The following is a 20,468-nucleotide window of genomic DNA, read 5'->3' on the forward strand; positions in this document are numbered from 1 at the left end:
GTTTAGCTCTAGAGTGTTTTCCAGCTCCTTTTGCTTTCGCTGTTTAATAAATAAATTATATATATTCTATTAATCATAGAATGGCCTGGGTTGCAAAGGACCACAATGATCATCTGGCTCCAACCCTATGCTATGTGCAGGGTCGCCAGCCACCAGACCAGGCTGCCCAGAGCCACATCCAGCCTGGCCTTGAATGCTTGCAGGGATGGAGCATCCTCAACCTATTACTGATGTAACAGCACCATGGAATGAAAGGCAGACTAAGATTCTACGCCAGCAACCCTCCAACCTGCTGTAAGCAAAGCAGGAGAGCTCGCAGGTGAAGCCTTCTGCTGCAAAACCAGACGGGAAGCAGAGCCTGCAGGACCCGCTGTGTGCAGCTGTGCTGAGGGACACACATCTGGACCAAAGGCACTGCCACACACTGTGCCACACACTGCCATCCATCATGAGCAGCACAGGCTGGAAGGTGGGTGTGCCTGCATGCACTGCTGCAGTAAAAAACAACTGACATTTCGCCCGATCTGCCAGCTATGTTTGAGGGTTTCTCCGTTCTAAAGGTTGCATTCTATGTAGACTTGCATTCTGAAGGTTTCATAGAAAGTCAATCTGGCGTGCATCGCCTGAAATGCTGAAAGGTACCTTAGGAAACACATTTTTGCTCAGAAGAAAAAAGGAATTCCAGCTAAAAAAAAAAAAACAGACAAGCAAACAGCGCATCACGGCCAAACCAACGGAGATGAAAGCAAGATGGGAACCGCTACAGAGCAGCAGCCGCCACCGAGCACGAACGAATTCCCAGCACCGCCTGAGTCAGCCGTGAGAGCGGAGCCGCAGCGGAACCCGCACAGCCCCGCGTTACAACCGCCCGGCGATCCCAGCACGGCGCCCAGCGCACCGCCGACAGCCCCGGAGCACCGAAACGCGCTGATTTCCGCACCTTCGCAGGGATTTCTTTTCGAATTCACGCCTTACGGACGGACGCTCCGCGCTCCGTTCCGGGCTCTGAGGTGGAGCGGAGAGGCGGCGCCCACCGCCCGCACCGCCCGCAGCCCCTTCGCCCCCCCCCCCCCCGGGCAACGCTGCGGCTCCGCGCCCCCCGCCCCGCTCCGCCACCACTCCCCTCCCCTCGGGGCATCAAAGCGGCGCTGCCGACCCCCCCGCGGCCATTCCGCTTCCAATCCCCGCTCCCATTCCCCGCACCCCGCGCCGCGCCCCCTCCTCATTTCCAGACACTGGCGGCGCTGCGGGCGCCGCTTCCCCGCACCGAGGCCGATCCCCTTCCCCAACACAACCAGGAGCCGCGGAAACCCCCGACACCGCGCTGCCCCCCCGACATGTCGCCGACATACACCCCCCCTCCGACACACTCACACACCCGTACCTGCCGGCGGCCCTCCCGCACGCACAACGCTCCCGCTCAGCACAGCGCCGCTGCGGGCGCGCGCCCGGCGGGGAGGGGCTGCGCGCAGTCGCGGGGGGGGGGCGGCGGCTCTGCGGCTGCTCCCGGGGAGCGGCGGCGGCTCTGCACCCACCTCCCCGCCCCGCGCGTTCACTCCTTCCCTCCGGAGCAGCGCGCCGCCGCCTCGCGGGCGCGCGCGCAGGGCCGCGCGGAGGGCGAAGGGAAAAAGCGGGCGGGGCTGCGCTCGCCCCCCGGGTGGAGGGGGAAGGGAACGGCGGGCGCGCCCCCGGCTCCCTCCCTCCTTCCCTTCGTCCCTGCGACGCGCGCGGAGGTGAGGCGGGCGGGGCGGATGGGTATTCATGAGGGGGCGTGGCTATGCAAAGCGCGTCCCCTTTCCTCCGCCGGCGCTGGGCACGGTCGCGACAGCGAGTGGGCGTGGCTCCGCGCTGTGAGGGGTCGCGCGTCCGTCCCGCCGTGAGGGCGGGAAGGCGGGAGCGGCGCTCAGGCGGCGTCCGTCAGCGCGGGGCTGAGGCGTCGCGGCCGCACCTCGGTGCCCGGCCCTGCCCCGCTTAGGCAGACAGGCTGACATTTCGGCCTTACTCAAGAGAAGGATCTTTTCGGCGGCAGTACAAAGTGTTCCTTTTAATTAAGTTAATTGCAGTCCCTACACTCACCGGGCCGGACGATGCCCCGTCGTCCCACCATTATTCCCTCAGCGCTGGTGAAGCAATGGGGCAAACACAGGCGTGGGCAAAAATCAAGGGTGGTGGAAAAACCCCACTCAGGAAGGGGCCAGAAGAAGAAGAGGCCGCACTGCTTGGGTTTGGCTGTGCGTTTGTCACAGAAGATGGACAGAGCCACGCTTTGGGAACCAGAGCCACATTTTGGCAACCAGGCACGGCCCAGAGTGAACACATATCACACAATTCATCACCACACAGCCACGAAGATTGGAAAAGCGCTCTCAGCTCCCCACCATGCCCACTGAGCACAACCCTGAGCGCCACAACCCTGCAGCTCCGAGTTTGGGGATTCCACGCAGCCCCCGGCGCCCAGCAATCTGCGCTTAGCGGAACAGCAGCACGGAACCTTCCAGAAACAGAAACCCGCAGCCTCCCAACCTCCTTCACTGCTCCCAGCAGAAGTGCCGTCTCTTAATTGCTGATCCGCTGTTGCCCTTTGGTCTTTTTCGACCACGTACACTAGAGGGGAATAAGATGTCGTCAGAATAATTCCCGTGTTTTCCTTCAGCGACTTATTAGCATAGCAAATCACTGCCTCTGCGTTACAGCACCGTGAACATAATAGTTCCACCTACGAGAATATATTCTCAGAACTGATGTCAGATGCTTTATATATGTCACCGTATCGTTACGAAGAGAACAGATCCCAGGCCGTAAGTTTGTGGATGACAGGGAGATGTGATGCTCCCATACAGAGCTGAGGAGCCAAAGGGAAACAAGGCAATGGCAGGAGAGCAGACAGGAACACAGGAGCTGAACCTGAATGTCTGCACACTCAGCCATGTGAGCCCAATACTCACTGGTGCTGGGCACCCGGAGGCATTTAGGAGCAGTGACAGAGGGTCCGTTTTCTGCATTGTCCTCACAGTGGCCTGGAGTGGATGCTTCAGCACGGGCATGTGGAATGGTTCCCCCAGGTCTTATGGCTGTCTGCAGCATTTCTGGCTGTAGGACCTCCTGAAGCAGATGTGATTCCGATGTATTTATGCTGTTGCCCAAGCTATGTACAGTGCGTTAATCTCAGCTGGGTGCCCTCCAAGCAGGAACCCACTGCTCCAAGTCAGTGCTTGGGATTGAAATCCTTGCAGACTGAAAAGAAAGCATCCTTGCCTGCCATCCCAACAGCCTCCTCTTTGCAGGGAACCAGATCCCATTGGAACACACGAGGTTTGTTCTGAAAATGCCTTTGGGACACACAGGCACGCTTGGTTCCTGCATCCTGGCTGTTCAGAATTCATGTGTGGCACCAACCCGCCCAGACCTGCAGGACTGCAGAGGCACAACAGCAGGTATTTGAAGAATATCAACACAAAATACCCATAGCACTTAAGGCTTCAAGCATGGACTCAGGGATGGGGGGGGGTTTCAGGGTCACCATTCTGGATTTTGATCCAAGTTCCCCTTTGGTCACATCCACACCTTATCACCTCTGGCCCCTTAGCTTGACAACCCCTGATGGAGACAATTTCCTGGTGAAACAGGGAGCTACAAAAAATGACATCAAACCTCAATCAACTCCTTACGTTTTGCGTGGTCTTTGCAGCAAACTGACATGAAGTTTGTACGACAGCAAAGAAAAATAAAATGGCTGTAATAAACAAGATCTTGTCTCTTAATCAGCCACAATACCTACGGTAAGATATTAAAACGCTCGGTCTCTTAAATCAGATACCATCAGATAAACTTCCAGATGGATGCTATTCAGCGTGACCATATAAAAATAAACATCGCTTGCAACATTTGTTACCTAAGAAATCGATGCCTATGGAGGAAATATTTTAGAGCAATGTCTAGATGTGAGATGCTGATTTTCTTCACACTGCAGCGGCGTGACAGAACAGCGGTTCCACCATCCCTTCACTAATGAACAGCATGTCTATTCGTGCAGCCTGGGAGTGTTCAAATAGATTTGGGGTTGGTATTTTTTTTTTGCAGAATGAAAGGGAGATTTTTGTTTTGCCGGCTGTTCAATTTTCATTTTTGCAATTTTTGGCAAGAGCATCTTGACCTGTGGGTAACTGACTGCATTTTGTCTGAATGGGAATAAATGCGTGCTTTGTGATCCTTCTTCTACCATCAGCATTGCGTTTGGACACCAGCAATGCCCTCCATCTGAGCAACAGCTGACGCAGGGACTTGCGGACAGAACTTCTGAGGATAAACAAGAACAAGGGTAAGTAAAAGCAGCTTCATTTCCTGCACACACCTGCTCAGGGGTGCGATGGGCAGACAATGCGGAACCAACTGCAAAGGGAAACCTCAGAGATTCTGTTTAACAGCAAACACCCATTAGTGAAAGAATAATAGTGTATGGCAAATCATAACTGCAAGTTTGGAAGAGAGGATGTATTTATGCAGATCATACTTCAGCAACAATGCCAAGCTCAACATTTTCCACTTGAGAGGCACTAAGGGAGCTTTAATGATTGCATGTGATCAAGATAACATCTTGAGAGAAATAACGCAGCTCTGGCACACCGGGGTGCAGCGATCAGAGTGCAAACAGCACTCACGTAGAGAAAGAAGAGTCATTACTGCACCTTCGGATTTGTTCACGTTACAGAGTTGGTGTGTTCTCTGCAGACAGAAGGTACCAGAATTTCTGTGCACCCAAACAGAAGAGCAGCTTCTGGCTTTTCCTCACTCAGTCACACCACGACCAACTTGACTCTGTCCGTAAGAGTTAATGGCTGCTGATGGCAATCAAGTGAACGCTCATTTGTGGCCAGATCAGCGTTACACAACTGCAGTTTTGCTACAAGCCATCTATGGGACACGCTCTGTGGCCACCATACGCTGCGAGCAGCTCCACTTCCAGTTTGTGTGTGTCCCTCACTTGGAACCTCCCACATCCATTTGTATTTCTGGCCCAGCATTCTGTTATTTATCTGAAAGCTGTTCAGCACGGACCAGTTTTTGCTGCAATGGTCTGTGTGCACAAACATGACATCAGTTGGCTGACCAATGAGAACAGCCACAAAACTTTGAGAAGCTTTCTATTTTTTTCATCCTTTTCTACAGAGTTCAAAGATTGCTGCTATAGGGGCTGCACACTCCAAAATTAGCCTTGTGGTTCTAATTAGCCCAATCAGTTTAAGAAAACACTTCTGCAAATAAGTACTGCCCAGGAAAAAGAAGACCAATTATGGTGCTATTTTCTGCCTGTCCCACTTATTTCCATTCTCTTCTCCACTAAGAGGAACAATTTGGTGTGCTAAAACAAAAGGAAAGGAGACAACAACCTTCATGCATGTCTAAGATCAACGGGAAAGGCAAGGAATTATTTGTTCTCCATCACTGACACGAACAGACAAGAGGTACCGGGAATAAAACACGGCAATGATGATTCTGATTGGAAATTAGGAGTAATTTTTTAATGGCACGGATGGTTAAGCACTGAAATAGCCTTTGTGTCAACACTGGGATGTCCTATCCACAGAGACAGTAAGAGTTTGTCATAAAATAGGCAAATTTGAGCCTGGTCTGGGCACTGCAGTCATGGCTTGGATTCCTTGGGCAATTTGCAGCAGCCTGGAAGGGCAGATGCAGCGTGTGGACAGAAGCAGTGGTGCTGTGCAGATACAAGTCCTGACTTCCAGCTAAATGCAATTTAAGCTTTTCAGGTAGGTAGAAAATTATCAACTCTAGCCACTTCTCCCAGAAGACAACAAACCATATCAGGAAAGCCCTGAATCCAGAACACCACAAAGCTGATGCACAGAATTCTGCTGAGCAGGCACTCATAGGGCACTGCCACCCTTTGCAGCCCACACCCGCGGGACCTTTAGGAAAGCCCAACAGCACTCCTTCACCACCAGACCTTGGAACAATACTGGTTCTAAAGCAGCAATCAATACTTTGCAAGCCAACAAAATAATAAGGCTATTTATTTAAAGCATAACTGTCAGCGGTTTGATAAATTGATCTCACGTGCTGCACTGAAAAGAGCACAGCTTTAGTCAAAGTCATTCTTAGGAAAGGATAAAGCTTTGGTTCACTCTGTTTCTGTCAAACACGCTGTAACTCAGTGGTGATGGAAAAACTGGTACTTATCCAAACTGCTACAAGAGCTCCATACACTCCATTAAGCCATCCCAGCATTAACAGAACAAGTCAGGTTCTTCTCCAGCACGTCGTGTCTCTCGTTCAACCAATCAAGATAGATTTTTTTAATTGCTCGCCTACCCAAAATCCAAAGTGCTACATGAGAGCGTTGGTCTGAGTGGTCATTTTGTTACGTGGGCACAGGTGAAGAGCAAACAGCACAGCAGCTCTTTCCAGATCTAACAGAAGCGCTTCCTCCTCCGTATCTCGGATTCTCCTACACCATATCAGCCCCACTGCTCCCAGCAGCCCTCGACGTGAGGAAGGCTGACCCTCAGCAGTTGGTTTAGGTGGAGCTGATGCCTCGGCACTAGGAAGCACTCAGCTTTGCAAACTTCCCTCAGCTCCCACGGAGATGAATTGAGACGGCAGAAACCACCACATGTGGCAAAACGGCATCTCACAGCCGGAGGCCTGGAAGTGCCTCCTGTCCAGCAGCGGCATCAAGTCAGACTGTCACAAAGAGTGAAGAGCGTGCCTCCAGCCCAGGGCAGACACAACAGCTGATGAATTTGTCTGCAGTAATGTTGTAAAAGCGTTATTCCCATCTCCAGTCGGGTATCTCCTGACTCTGAAATGCTGTCCCAAGAGGGCATCACTATCACGAACCACAGCGACGCTCCAAATCCTTTCTTCATGACATTCCTAAACTGTTTGCTCTGCCCTGATTCATTTCAGGAAACTGATAAGGCAGCTGTAAAAATACACCGTGCAAAGCACGCTCATATTACAAACCAACTGGCAGAATCTACACTTTTTTTTATCCCAAGGGAATCAAGATTGCTGTTTATTCCATTTTCCGAAAGGCACATGAACCACAACATGAACCTTCTCTTAATGAACCCAACTGGTTTTGGGAAGTAGGTGTGTACTGACAGAACATTTTGGCTTGCAATGATCAGTAAAGCAGCCGCCCCTGAAACATGTGTGGGCTACATTCAAAGGATTTTCTTATTATGAAAGGGGGTGTGGGTCTCTCATTTCAGGAAAGTGATCATAATTTTCTCTGTTCCTATTCAGTGTCTCCTGTAATCATTGCTGCCTTTCTCACAACAGCCTCCCAACTGAGGTGACAGGTCAGAGGATCTCCAGGCCCGGCACAGTCCTCACACCGCTTCCCTGGGAACCCTGGTGTCAGCCAGAAAGGGAAAAATGGGGGTTCAGCTTCTTATTAATAACAATTAATGGCATTTTTTTCCTCAGAATCGTATCTTAAAGGCACAGAAATGCCCCAAACGTAGCTTGCTGAGCCTATTACTCCATGTTTATTGATACGTCCTTCCTGCAGACCTTCCCAACTGCTCTGTTATTCTCCTGACTCTTCTTTCTGACACTGTTGTGAGCCACTCCTGTGTGCCATCAGTCTGGTGTTGTTTTACACCCTGGAGGTGGCTGCAGTTCAGCGACAGATCCCTCTGCTAGCAATAGAAGCACTCTGTGGCAGCACAGGAATCCAGATCTTCAGGACTAATGACACTGTAGAGGTACTTGAGGTGGATTTACAAAGTGAAAAATGACTCTTTGATCTGCAGTTCCTTTTTAACACTTTCCTTACTTCAGTTGATCCCAGTTGCCATTGCAGCCCTTGCCTCTGTTTCGTATATCGGTCTTTTGCACTGACAGTTAACAGAAGCTCACACATAAAGTAATTTCTTCCTCCCATTCCAGAGGTGCTGTCTGCAGACTAAACCCACACTGAGAAACAAAGGTTGATAATGAACTTATACTGACGAGGCGACACCGGAGAGCTACAGATTGCTCCTGCTGCCACTGGATTCCCTCCATGCGTGCTCGTGGCAAAGGAGCCCAGCAATACCTCCGAGCTTTCCATGCAAGGAGGAGCAGCACAGGCTCTCTGCCACCGCCTGCAGGCCCCTCCACCACTTCAGCCAGAAGTTTAGGGGCTCTTCACTGGAAGAGATCTAAGTGAGGTGCTCCGCTGGTTCATCCCTATGAAGGACTCCCATTCCATCTGGGAACACTACTGCTTTCCTCAGCATCCCACCCTAGTCGCCTCTGAAACTACCAAGGCTGTACCTGACCAGAAGCAATGGCAGGTGGCCACGTGGCTTGTGTCCCTCTGAAGCCTCCCTGCTCTCCAAGACGGACACAGAGAGAGATCTGACAGAACAAACCAGCTGTTCCCCGAGAGCTCCATGACAGGCTGGAGCCTGGATAGTTCAGACCAGCACTTGAACTCTAGGACTCGTGCCTATAGCTTTGCCAAGCAATTTCTTCCATTATGAATCTTTGTTGTGTAACAACAGATACTTTGCATTTTTGTTGGTTTTTTTTGTTGTTGTTTTTTTAAGGTAAGCCATATTTGAGCCGAATCAAAAATAAGCAAGAGCTAAAATATCTGCAGTGCTGGGGCTATGCCAAACACCCACAGATCCTGTACCCTGTACTCAAGTCTTGTCAAGTAGCTCAGCACATCTTTGTTCTCATCATTTACTTTCATTTTATGCCTAACTGAGAAGTGTCCTGATTAACCAAGCAAAACACTGCAAGGAAAGCACAGGAAATGTTTGGTCAGCTTTGGGTGCTTTGTGCTGCTCCAGCGTCCACAGCTCTCTTGCTGGGACATTTAGGCATGCCTACAATTGTACTTAGAGCTTAAACCTTCTTCCCCAAAGTCTTTTACAGGAGTAAACATAACTAAACAGGATGGTGGTAAGATCTACTGGGGGTTATGGAACAACTAGTAGAGCTGGGAAAGGCAATGATAAACAACTCCTTCTAAGACAACTCAACCCAAGCTTTCCAATCTGCAGTCATTTATTACAGTCCTTGCAGCCCACGGACACCGAGGTGCTGCAGAAGGTAACAAAGCAAGTGCTGTCCTTTCACACAGACAAGGGTTGTGTCACACAGCACCAGGCTGCATGTCAAGTGCTCACCTCCATACACAGATGAAGGAGCGCAGAGGAAAATTAACAGCTTTGGTGACCCAAGCAGGGAAACAAAGCACCCAGAACTGCTCCTCCCAGGTACCAACTGGATGTGGGAAGGGGGAGCAGCAGCCTTGACTATCATGCTGCTGGATTTTCTACCCTACGGCAGGTGGTACCCTGTATGCAGGAGGCTGTGCAGCAGGCTACAGACATAGCATTTCCCAAAGGAACATTTTGAGGGAGCACCAGAAATTATGGGAAGTTGAAAAATCACTGTTCTAATCAGTGTGTGTAGTGAGCGAGGACATTTTGTTTAATGAAATAAAGACTTTGGGAATAGGAAGCAACAGAAAACGTTTGTATGTGATGAGGTGAAGTGAGATGAAGCGACTGTGGATAAGAAATGAGTGATCCACCATCAGTGGCGATGCAAGCCGTTTGCTTATATACAAAAAGAGAATATTCTTCCTCTGCCATTTGCAGAATAAGACACTTCCCTTCACTAGCCTGCATGTGAAGTGAGAATGAACAGCATTTCTTCATCTGAAGCCCAAGCAGAAGAGAAACACCCCTAACGAGTTTGTTCTAGTCAGAATCAGGAAAGGCAGTAACAAAACAGCCTGTTTTTCCGGTACTTTCACTTTCCACACACCCTGAATTACATTCACTTTTATGGGAGATGGAGACCATTCACACCCTTCGCAAAACAAACAGCAGCAGCCCAAGCAGTGTGGAGGGCAGGAGAGCTGCCTGCTTGGTTACACAAGCACCTGCTTTCAGGATGCACCGTAGCAGAACCATGAGCACCGCTGGGGCAGCACTAAGGCTGGGCTGGAGCCAGGGGAAAGAACCCAAAGGAAGGTTCAGCAAGAACGTTCTGAACTGCCTTTGTCAGGAAAACATGGAGTCCTCGCGTTGCACCACAGCTGCAGGTGGGCGACAAGGACCCCCGCGACCTGGTGGTGAGTCCAGAGCTCTGGGATTACACATCTCCATCGCAGTGCTGATGCTGTCCTATGGACAGCCTGTCTTTGCAGTACCCCCTAGGCTGCCCGCCCTCAGACTGCAATCTCCAGGAGAGGCAACTTCTGTTCTGAGTCCACAATTGACTTTTTACATGCACCCAAGGCCCTGGGAGTCTCTCAGGGAAGCTCTCTGCATTAATAAACCTGCAAAAGACTGTGAGCTGGGAGGCAAAATAACCTTGTAGTTCATGTTTTGTAATGACAGCTCCAGGATTTGTGTCCTGAAAACGTTTGGGTGCAGAAGATTAAAAGTTAAAGGTGAGAAACATTAACTTGAGGAGGGAAAAGAAAAGAAAATTAAACAAAAAACAATTACCAAAATCAAGCATTCAGAGTTTAAAATTACAGTACTCCTGGAAGGAAGAAGCCTGAAACAGCACTTAGGAATTCAGTTGTGAGCAGGAAATAGAACAGTGCTACGCAGCACGAGCTGTGATGTCAGCATCCCCCAGCAGAGGATTTGTGCTTTGTCCCTTACATCTGGATAATAAATAGAGACCTGCTGTAACTCGGTGAGATGATTTGATCAAGGCTGGTTTATCAGAACAGAGGAAGTAAGCAAAGGTAAAATAAAAAGTAAAAATAAAGCCTCCAAGTCGCTCGTCAGTCATTGGTTGAGGCAGCAGGACGTGTTTGTTTTGTTGTCACAGGAGCAGTGAGACTGTGGCTGGAGGGACAGAGAGCCCAGACTGGATGCATGGGAGACGAGAGCTTCCCTGAGAGGCTCCCAGGGCCGGCTTTGATGGAGTTCAAAGTGTTTTCTCTTTAACTATTCATCTTTTGAGAGTAAGACAGAATTCCTTCACTCTGAGAAAAAGGGACTGCTTGAACTAGTGGGGAAAAGGGACTACATGAAGTAATGGCTGGGCTATCAGGACTGCTGGAACAGTATGTGCTGCAGCCCCAAGCAATGCAGAAAAATACAAAGGTGCCTGAAAGTTAACAACTTAGATATATTTCTTGTACAGCAAAAAGATACGCGTACAGGTTTTAATCTCAGCTTCCAAGGGTGTCCTTAACACGTGCCTGCAGCTCTCCAGTGCTTGTCCCTTACCTTACACTTCACTGCAGATTGCTTCTGGAGCTGTATGTCAGCATTCGATGCACTCAATGGGAGTGGCTGCTGAATATCTTCCAGGAGAGCCATTAAAGATCCTTCCTGGCTGCCTTCAAACCATGCTGTGAGCCCCAGCTAGGAAACCTGTGCATACAAACGTAAAGGTTCCTAAGCGAGGCCAAGAGGAACGCATTCTTCCAGTGCAGAGCCTGCAAGGAAGGACAGCACAACAGCAGCAAAAGCCTGAGCACACTGACATCGTTCACTCCAGCAATCCGTCTGATGTAGAAATTACATTTATGACACTCAAGAAGCTGTTTAAAAAAAAAGCAAAAAAAAGCAGAAAGCCCAGCACCAAGGAAACTATTTGCAAATGGCAGTGAGAATGAGCTCATTTTAAAAGATTCAGTGCAGCAAAACGTGTAACTGGAAATGAAAGGGGAAAAAAAGAGAAAGAGAAATGTCTTAAAACGAACATTTGAGGAATATATCACAGGTTTTGCCAAGAATTATTCGCATACATCTGCACAATCCCCCTCCAACTATTTTTACTTTTCTGTGGGCCAATACAGAGAGCTGCGTATTGTCAATCCTAAAAATAAGCGTTTGAGCTTTAAAAAGCATTTCTATGGCAGTACGGGAAAGATGATAATGTTCAAATTAACCTTCCTCACAGGCTGTGCTGCCTCAGCCACGGTAGGCAGAGGGCAGAGCATAACCTCTTCCTCACCCTCCGACAGGAACAAGGAAACATCCCAGACAAAGGCTGGAGGACCATAAGCAGGGGACGCAGTGCAGCCCATCCTGCTCTGGGATTTGCATCATAGGGAGAAGCTGCCCTGTGCATAGCATGCTGCCTTCCCAGAGCTCACGCCATGTATGCCCGTGGTCCCTGTCAGCCTCCAAAGCCAAAGCTGAGACCCCAGTGCTGTTCCAACAGATAGTAGAGCTCCCTTGCTTTCAAAGGCCTTTTCACACCATAAATTCCAGAGTCACTGGAGAACCATCCATCTGTTTCGCCGTTGGCCCCTGTGCTTGGTGCCTGTCAGTGCTACCTGCATACCCAGTAGTGCACTTGCTCTAGTTCCTTAGGTCTAGCTTTCAGAACACCTCCAGTACAGCAGGTACGGCTACCCTAATGACCATCCTCTAAATAAGCTTCATAACAACTAAATAAAATAAGACATTTTTTTTCCTCTCCGGGCAAATTGCACACAATTAGGGACGTCTCCCTAAACTTCTCAAACATACATTTACAGCTGCCCATAAAACTCTTGTGGTAATTGTCCTGGAGGAGGGGCAGAGATGATACGGGCTGAGGACAGGCACTAAGGCCAGTGTGGGTTCTGCCTTTGCCACAGAACAAGGCAAAAGAGTGCAGCCCACTCCTCATCCCTTCCTCCCAGCCATGCAAGCCATGTTCTAATTGTTCTGCATCAACACAGAGCCTTCTGCATTCCCTTCCAACACAGGAGAAGTCCATCACCTGACAAACACCGGCGCTACAGGTCCCTAGTTCCCCTCATTTACAGCATTGGAGTATTAATCAGTATTGATAAAACCGCTCTGCAGTGGATGCCATGAAATCAGCCACTTGTTCAGCAAACACTCCTACCAGCACAGCCTGTGCATGCTGTCCCTGCTGCCACCTCCTGTGGTTTCTTCAGCTCGCTGCAGTGTCACCCGGAGGTGAAGGCGGAGCAGATGAGTGCTCAGAAGCTGGGGCCGGCCACCAACAGCAGCCAGAGCTCTAACAGCACTCCACAGCTGTTTACAACACAGAGCATAATTTTAGCAGCAATCCCTTTTGTTTTCCTCTCTATTCAGAAAACAAATGCAAAACCTTCCGGGAAATACTTCAAACTGGCTTTGCATGACCATGAGCCATACATTAACTTCATCGGCAGAAAGAGGACCGCAAGCAAAAGTATCTGAAGCACAAAGCTGAGCAGATGAGCACCGCTGAGCTTTGGAGACAGCTGCTAAGGGTCAGAGCTGCCAATCTAAAGTAATTTTGGCCTTGCAGTGAACAATTTTATCCACGTGCAGTGAAGGTCCTCCCCTTCTCCCTGCTTCCAACCCGCCCTCCGGATGCTATTCTTGCTAAGTACTCATGACAAAAAAAGCCAAAAGGTTCCTTACACCAATAATTGAGCCACGTCTGCTGCAGCTCCACTGCCAACATCGCAGCTTTGCTGCTGGGCCTTGTGACAACACAGTGCAAACACACAACTGCAGGCAAACAAGTGAAACACAATGAAAAGATAACAGCTGGAAAGCACGAGCCCAGCGCATTGTTCCCTCAGCTCTGTGCAATTAGCCAGCCCTGCTGGCTGCTTACAGTTCCTGTAAGGAGTACAGCAGTGCTGTACATGTTCTAGGCATACCTTGGTGTAAACATCTGTGCAGCAAAGAAAACGGGGCCCCCAGCGAGGATAGCTCAGGCAGAAGTGAGGAATGAAACAAAGCGGGAGCCTCAGTTCCCTCTTTTCCTATGGCTTAAATCCTTGGCTTTGCAACTCTCATGCATTTTTTGACCATTCTAATGTCATTTCCTACAGGCTTTTCATTTGCTCTTTTGGGGAAACGGGAGAAGCAATTTTTGTCTCCTTCATGCTTCAGCACCGCTAGAAGAATGGAAGAAGCCCAAAAACTTTGACAAAAGTTTTTGTTTTTTTTTTCTATTAGAAAAATAAGCTTTTCTTTCATTTCAGATGGACACGGAGGTCATTTCCAACACGATCCGAGCACTCTCACGTTGCACAGTGAGCTCTCCCTCCTGACGTACCCGTGCTCCACTACTGTTTCCCAGACTCTTCCATTTGGAAGGCAGCACAAACGTGTGGGAAACACTGTCAAGCTCTGGAACATCTTCCAAACGAAAAGAACTTTCAGTTTTGGCAGTGACACTTGCAGTGCTTACCAGGTGTTACGTGCTCACTGCATCATTCTAAACAGTGACAGCACGGCCCTGAGGCTGTTTTTAGGCTATCTAAAAGTGGGTTCAAAATCTCAGGTTGCTGCTCCAAAGAAGACTCCTGAAGCTCTTGGAGACCAACAGCCACATCTCCAGGACGGAGAAGAGAAGACTTTACCCCGCGGGATCTTCACAGCCTTCCAGAAATGCGGTCTCAGGTGAGCAGTGGGGTTGGAGAACACCTTAATGTACAGATACACAGATTGTATCTCTGCATTATCTTAAAGATCTATGCTATGGCAAAAGACATAACAGCGTAGGCGTAGCTAACCACGCTTCTCTTCCCTTTATCAAACCTTAACCGAAGAACCCGTGTGATCGTACGGCGGATTACGCAGCAGTAACACGGCCCTGCAACAGAAATGGAAACTCGGTGGGCAGCCCGTGCGCTTTTCTCCAAAACAAGCTGTGAATAACTGCGGAGGAAGCAGCCTCCTCACACCGCCGAGTCAGAAAGCTTTCTGCTGTCCCCTGGTCCTGCACCCTGCAAGGAGCAACCACAGTGCTGCCTTACGTCTGAGAGGAAAAGCAATCCTCTGAGAAAACAGCGGATGAGTATTTGGCCCAGTTCTGCTCTTTTCGTTACTTATCTCTACACATGAAGACCAAAAACTTTGACAAGCATTTTTTTTTCTGTTAGAAAAATAAGCTTTTCTTTCATTTCAGACGGACGCGGAGAAAGATTCCCCGGCCACTCGCTCCCTGTGTGCCTCGGCCTCCGCCGCTGTGTTTCTCTTGCTCGAGACTCATTAAGTCAACGCTGTGCCCTGAGGAGATTCCCACAGAACCTGGGATGCACTGCAGTGACACGCGGGGCTCGACCACCCAATAAAGAGAGCAGGGAACACAAATGTCATTCATTCAGATGCACAAGTCTCACTGGGACGGTTTGTACCCCCTGTAACCTGCACTGCCTAGCACACTAACTTACAAGCAGATTGAGTCAACCTAACAGCCTAATTTACATAGCAAATTAGGGCAGAATTCCAACAGCGCTCACCTGTTGGCAAACGTGTGACACCGGCAAAGTAATATTTTAAAATCAATTTGTATTTTAAAGCTGCTTGGTGAACATCTCAAGACGTGGCTGCTGCTATTTGATGGGAATACGGTGGGGGATGGCAGGGCCTCCCTGTCCTGTGTCCTCAGAGCAGGAGCAGTCCAGCAAGGAGAGGAGCAGCCTGCTGTACACAGTGCCTTCTCACACCTTATTTCAGCTTTATTTCTTCACGTGCAAGAAAGGAAATAAATAAGCACTATAAGCTTTGCTCTGTGCTGCTGCCTCGCCCAGCTATGGCGGATGTTTACCGAAGGGATTAAACTAATCTTTGTCTTCTCCCTCTTATCTGGAGCCTCATATCCCTTTCCTAGACGGTAAGTAATACACAATAATCTTTGCCACTTCGTGCGGTTATCGGTTTCCCACAAACATAAGGACGTTTTTCCATCTGATCAATTTCAGACACTGCAGCCGTTTCACAGCACCGTATCACAGCCTAACGCATCTCCAGCCTCACTGTGATCAAATATTTAACATCTAACTAATAAATTGAATGCAGACGTTAATTCCCTGCCACTCCGTGCTTTATTGTCTACAGATAAATTATACAGGCAGAATCCCTCCAGAAGCACAGAAAAGCATTTGATTTTGATTTGATTTGAAGCTGGATTGACAGCAGTGGTCATTCACAGGCAGTGAGTATCTGCTCATGTATTACGGACTGCAGATAAATGGAAAATGGTTACCTTCGGAACTGTCACTCCCTCACCTGACATTTACTACAAAAGATTAAGAAGAACCATTCCTGCTGACAACAGAGGACTGAAATCACACAGAACAAGCAGGCTCAGCCCCGCTCTGCTCCAGCCAAGGCTGCATACCCATGCTCCGTCTCAATGGGTATGGTCAGCTTGTTCCAAGGGAATAACATCTATCCTCTCAAAATAACCAGGATCACCTCTCACCTATCGCCAAACAGGTTGTGAAATTACCTCCCCTGACAAGGAACACTCCAGTGGGGATTTACATTTGCAGGACAGAACATGGGAAGCGAAGCACACGGGACACCTTTAGGTGCCATCTTCTGTTATCGCTGACATATGTGACTAGTCACAGCTAACTCAGCGTGGATCCAACGTTTGTCATTTCTACAAGGGCTGAGTAATGCTAAATGTCACTGTGGGCTGGTGTGAGTGCTGTTTACAAGAACACTGGTACAAGATACGAAGGGCCACATTTATGGTTGGTACAGCAAGTTGAAACTACCCATTTCAAGGCACTGGAGCAATGCTAAATTAAATCACTGGGGAACCTGCCTTGCTGTGTCCAGATGAATTCTAATATATTGTCTAAAAAAAAAAGATCCTGAACCAATAAAAACTGCAACCAAAAATGTTTGTATCTGTTTCTAGAAGCCACACATGCCAATTAACCCCAAGGTTTGTGACGTGCAAACGCTACAGCCAAGCTTAGGAGGGGCCTTTAAACATTCCAACAGACGCGTTAGGCTCGGTTTGCATTTCTCCTTCTACCGCAATTAAAAGCAGCGACAGTGGCAGAGCCAGCAGAGCAGGAGGGATGAACACAATGCCAAACCCAGCGTCCCACAGATCAACAACATCCCAAAGTCCAATTGCAGCTCTGTGCGTTTCTCCGCGCTGCCTTCTGAAACACGTTGCAGAAAGTCACCAGAGACAAGGGGTTACAAGCTCTCTGCAGCACCAAATACAACCTACCAGTCCTCACCATGTATTTCCTCATTTAGAGGATGGAAAGAGTTGCCCCCACACTGGTCATTAACTACTTGACTGGAACATCACGTGCTCAATGACCCAACAAGATGCTGATACACGTCCCCTTGGGGTGTTCACTATCCTGTGCACTCCCTGGTTGCAGGCAAACACCTTAGGAATGCATTATTCCCATAGGGAAGGAGGCTGTAAGCAGCAGGCAATGAACTTCCCAGTGGCGTTTGGAGCCGACCCAACGCAAGGTGCCAGCAGACTGCAGCTCCAAGGATAACACACCGTACTTGCTCCTCCCCTCCAGCCGCCCAGCTGGGAAGATCCATAAGAAAGAGGTAAATTTGCATTATTCAAAACTGGCAGCTCAGTGTGCTCACAGTGAGCTCAGCTCAGCCGCACACAGCTCCAAGCAGGGCGCTGCACTGCACACATGTGGGCTCCCAGGGGATCCCCACTGTCGGGCTGTGGCTCTGACCCCAGCAGAGCTGTGACCACACAAAATTCTCAGAGCTAACTTGAAACTTGGGCCTCGTTCTGCCAGCGTGTGTGGGAGGAGTTGTGTGTTTGAAGGCATCCCTTCCAAAGCCAAATCTCCCTTCCTTTGAGTGGAAAGACTGAAAAATGCACCCCTTCTTGGCTGTGCAGATGATGTCCTCGTACCATGTTTGAGGTCAGCGGGGGGGACCTGACAAGGAAGCACAGGTAGGATGAGATTCAAATACAAACACAGCCCAACTTTACGTTTCCATTTCACCATACAGCTCTTAATGATCTCCTAAGCTTTATGAACCCACGTCCTCCTCCACCAGGCAGCTCATTATCAGCAGCTCTCGGATGGACAGGGAAGATCAAACCTTGTAAGGAACCTGTGTCAGAGCAGAGATTGGAAGAATTCTCCAGCAGATCCCAGCACCTGCACCCCATGGGGCTCCAACTGATGACTGATCAGTTGTAAACCTGGGAGGCCGAGGACGTGTCTCCTTTTACACTGGGCAGATGGCACCACTTTAATTACTTTTCAGCATCACGTGTTGAATAGAGCACTCTGATTTATTATTTTTTTTAGATAAAAGGACCGTTGTCTTCTCCTTCCTCTGAATGTCCCTGCACTGAACATTCAAGTGAGAGAAAGCAGAGTGAAGGGAAAAACAGCCCCACAAAGGCAGGAACAGTAAGCATACTCCACAGCAATTATTTTCACACCAAAAAGACAGAAGTGGATGGAAGGAACATATGACCAGAACCACGGGCACTATTACAAAGCAGTGGCTGCCTCTCCTAGCTACCGGAGCATAGGATGGGGTTGCTTAGTAACCCAGCCTGCCTGCTCCCTGCTCGGAAATCAGCCATAAAAGGAACTCCCTTGCTATTGCAGCGTTGCCACGGCAACATGCAGAAGTGATGGATCCCGAGTTAGAGGCACACCTTAAGCAAGAATATGTTTCCTCTCATTTTAAATATTTTCCACCCCATAAACACATGGAGTCTGCGCTTCTATATAGCTCCCAGCAAGGCTAACTTTCGTTGTTGGCGTTCGTTTCAGACTTTGCATGTGCAGCAAAGCAATTTGCAAGGAAGAAAAGATAACAGCTGCCATGCTGAATTGCAAACGTTCATCCAGCAATGAAGTACAACATACAGTAGATGCGTACATGCATTCCTGCAATGCACTGACGCACAGAGGGAGGAGGGTGCTGTGCAGACACAAGCTGCAGTGAGGCCATGGGACAGCAGCACTGTGCAGCCTCACAGTGCAGCTGCAGGGAAACGTGAGGCCTGCCCAACCTCAGTGACTGCAGAAGGAACCCAGAGTCCTGGGAGCCACAGGGGGACCTGCAGCATGCAGGGCAAGGTGCAGCTGTGTGCCATTCTGTGCTGCTGACAGAGAGGGGATGCAGCTCGGATGAGATGGCCGTGCTTGGGACACCCAGCTGGGCCCACCATAACTGCTGAGGAAACAGGCAAGGCTCAGAAGCCCATGTGCCCATGTTCACAACAGCCAGCTGAACCCAGCAGGTCCCACCTTGTGTCACCCTGTGGAGCACCGCTGTACTGCGCCGTCTGGCATGGAGGGCTGAAGAGCTGTCAAGTCCTAATGATCAGCCTGGCTGAGGAGCAAGTTCTCTCGGGCCACAAGGGAAAGGAAAGCTGTTGGTTCCTAGAAGAAAATTTGCCCCTGAAGCCAGCGGGTTACGTGGGCTTGCAGGATGCCAGCTGTAACCCAACATGCACTTCCAGCAGCTCTGCCCACCACCTCTGCATGGCAGTGATGCTGCTGAGGCAGACACACACCAGGACTGGACCACGCATCCCACAGCCAGGCAGCAGCAGCCCACAGCAACAAGGCCACATTCATCCCCCAACCTCGTGCAAACACCGAGAGCACACGGCGAGGACACACAGAGTTCCCTTTCTGATGGAGCAACATGCCAATGGTGGGCAACTGGCGAGGAGGGGAGCAGCAGAAGCGAAGCTCTTTTCTTCCTCAAAATGTCTAAAACGGCCTCACAAACCAAAATTATACAATAATTATCCTCTCCCTTGAGCTGAACACAAAAAGGTTATTCACTACAAAGCCCTAGCAACCATCTTACCCTTAAAGAAAAGGAAAGCAGACTGCCAAAGCAGTAATGAAATGACACACAACTGTTAATTTCACGTCTGTTTCTCAGAAGTCTGTAATAATAACCAGTAATTCCTTACAAAGCATCCATTCTTGTTCCCTAATTCCCACCTAGGGATATTAAAAGGCTTAACCGTTCCCTAGCTGTATCTTGCAGAAGATAATGTCCACTTTATTCCTAAAATAAATACACATCACTCTTTTTTAAGGAAAATCACTAACTTCATAGACAATCTATAAACATCCTCCAGTGACTCCAAAGCAATCAGCAGGACTGGTAATGATGTCTGGGCACACAAATTAATTTCTCTGGTGACTCAACATGACTTGAGTTCAATGGCCTCAGCACAGCTCTTCAGAAGGTCACCTTGTGTACTTGGAACCGTTCTGAACAGAAATGAATGAAATTGCCCCAAAGCAGACAAAGCGGTTTTGTTCTGCACTTAGCTGAAAATGCACAGTTTTCATCATCACCACTCACATCTTTTCGGAGGACACCAAGCAGATTACGAGCAGAGATCTGGAAACGATAGCAAAGGCAGGATCAGGAATAGCTCCTCTAATTGCACTGCAACATCATGCCACCACATAACGAAAACAAATCCTGTTCCAGAAGCAGAAACCTCTGCACAGCTCCTGCCATCAGCCCACTGGGAGGAGAACTGCCTCAGAACACGGATCCTGTGGGTTGATTCAGGCCTGACATCCACAGGCCTGCAAGTCCCACCCAGCTGCCAGCTGCTTTTGTTTACGTGGGAATAAAGCAAGCTACAAATCTGCTCGAGGCATCAAACAAACAAGTGCATCCACATGTGGTACCTGCTGGACAAAGCCAGATGTGGGCACACAAACACGGCACTGTCTGACCAGGCAGATGCTTCTCTGCAGCCGTGAGCAT

General features: G+C 49.3%; 1 protein-coding gene across 10 annotated transcripts in view; it reads right to left on the reverse strand.

Moving 5' to 3' along the window:
- TANC2 (tetratricopeptide repeat, ankyrin repeat and coiled-coil containing 2) overlaps positions 1-20,468 on the reverse strand; it is a 176,478-nt gene that overhangs the window by 147,267 nt on the left and 8,743 nt on the right. For 8 of the 10 annotated variants that reach the window (XM_052699462.1, XM_052699459.1, XM_052699465.1 and 5 more), the window contains exon 1: positions 1,385-1,483. The exons of 1 other annotated variant lie outside the window; for it this stretch is intronic. The gene's annotated coding sequence lies outside the window, so the exon portion shown is untranslated. Of the gene's footprint in view, positions 1-1,384; positions 1,484-11,222; positions 11,370-20,468 lie in introns of those variants that run through there. One more of the 10 variants, XM_052699455.1, reaches the window with a different exon arrangement.

The sequence above is a fragment of the Tympanuchus pallidicinctus genome, unplaced genomic scaffold (assembly GCF_026119805.1).
Source record: "Tympanuchus pallidicinctus isolate F22 unplaced genomic scaffold, pur_lepc_1.0 scaffold37, whole genome shotgun sequence".
Lineage (NCBI taxonomy): Eukaryota > Metazoa > Chordata > Aves > Galliformes > Phasianidae > Tympanuchus > Tympanuchus pallidicinctus.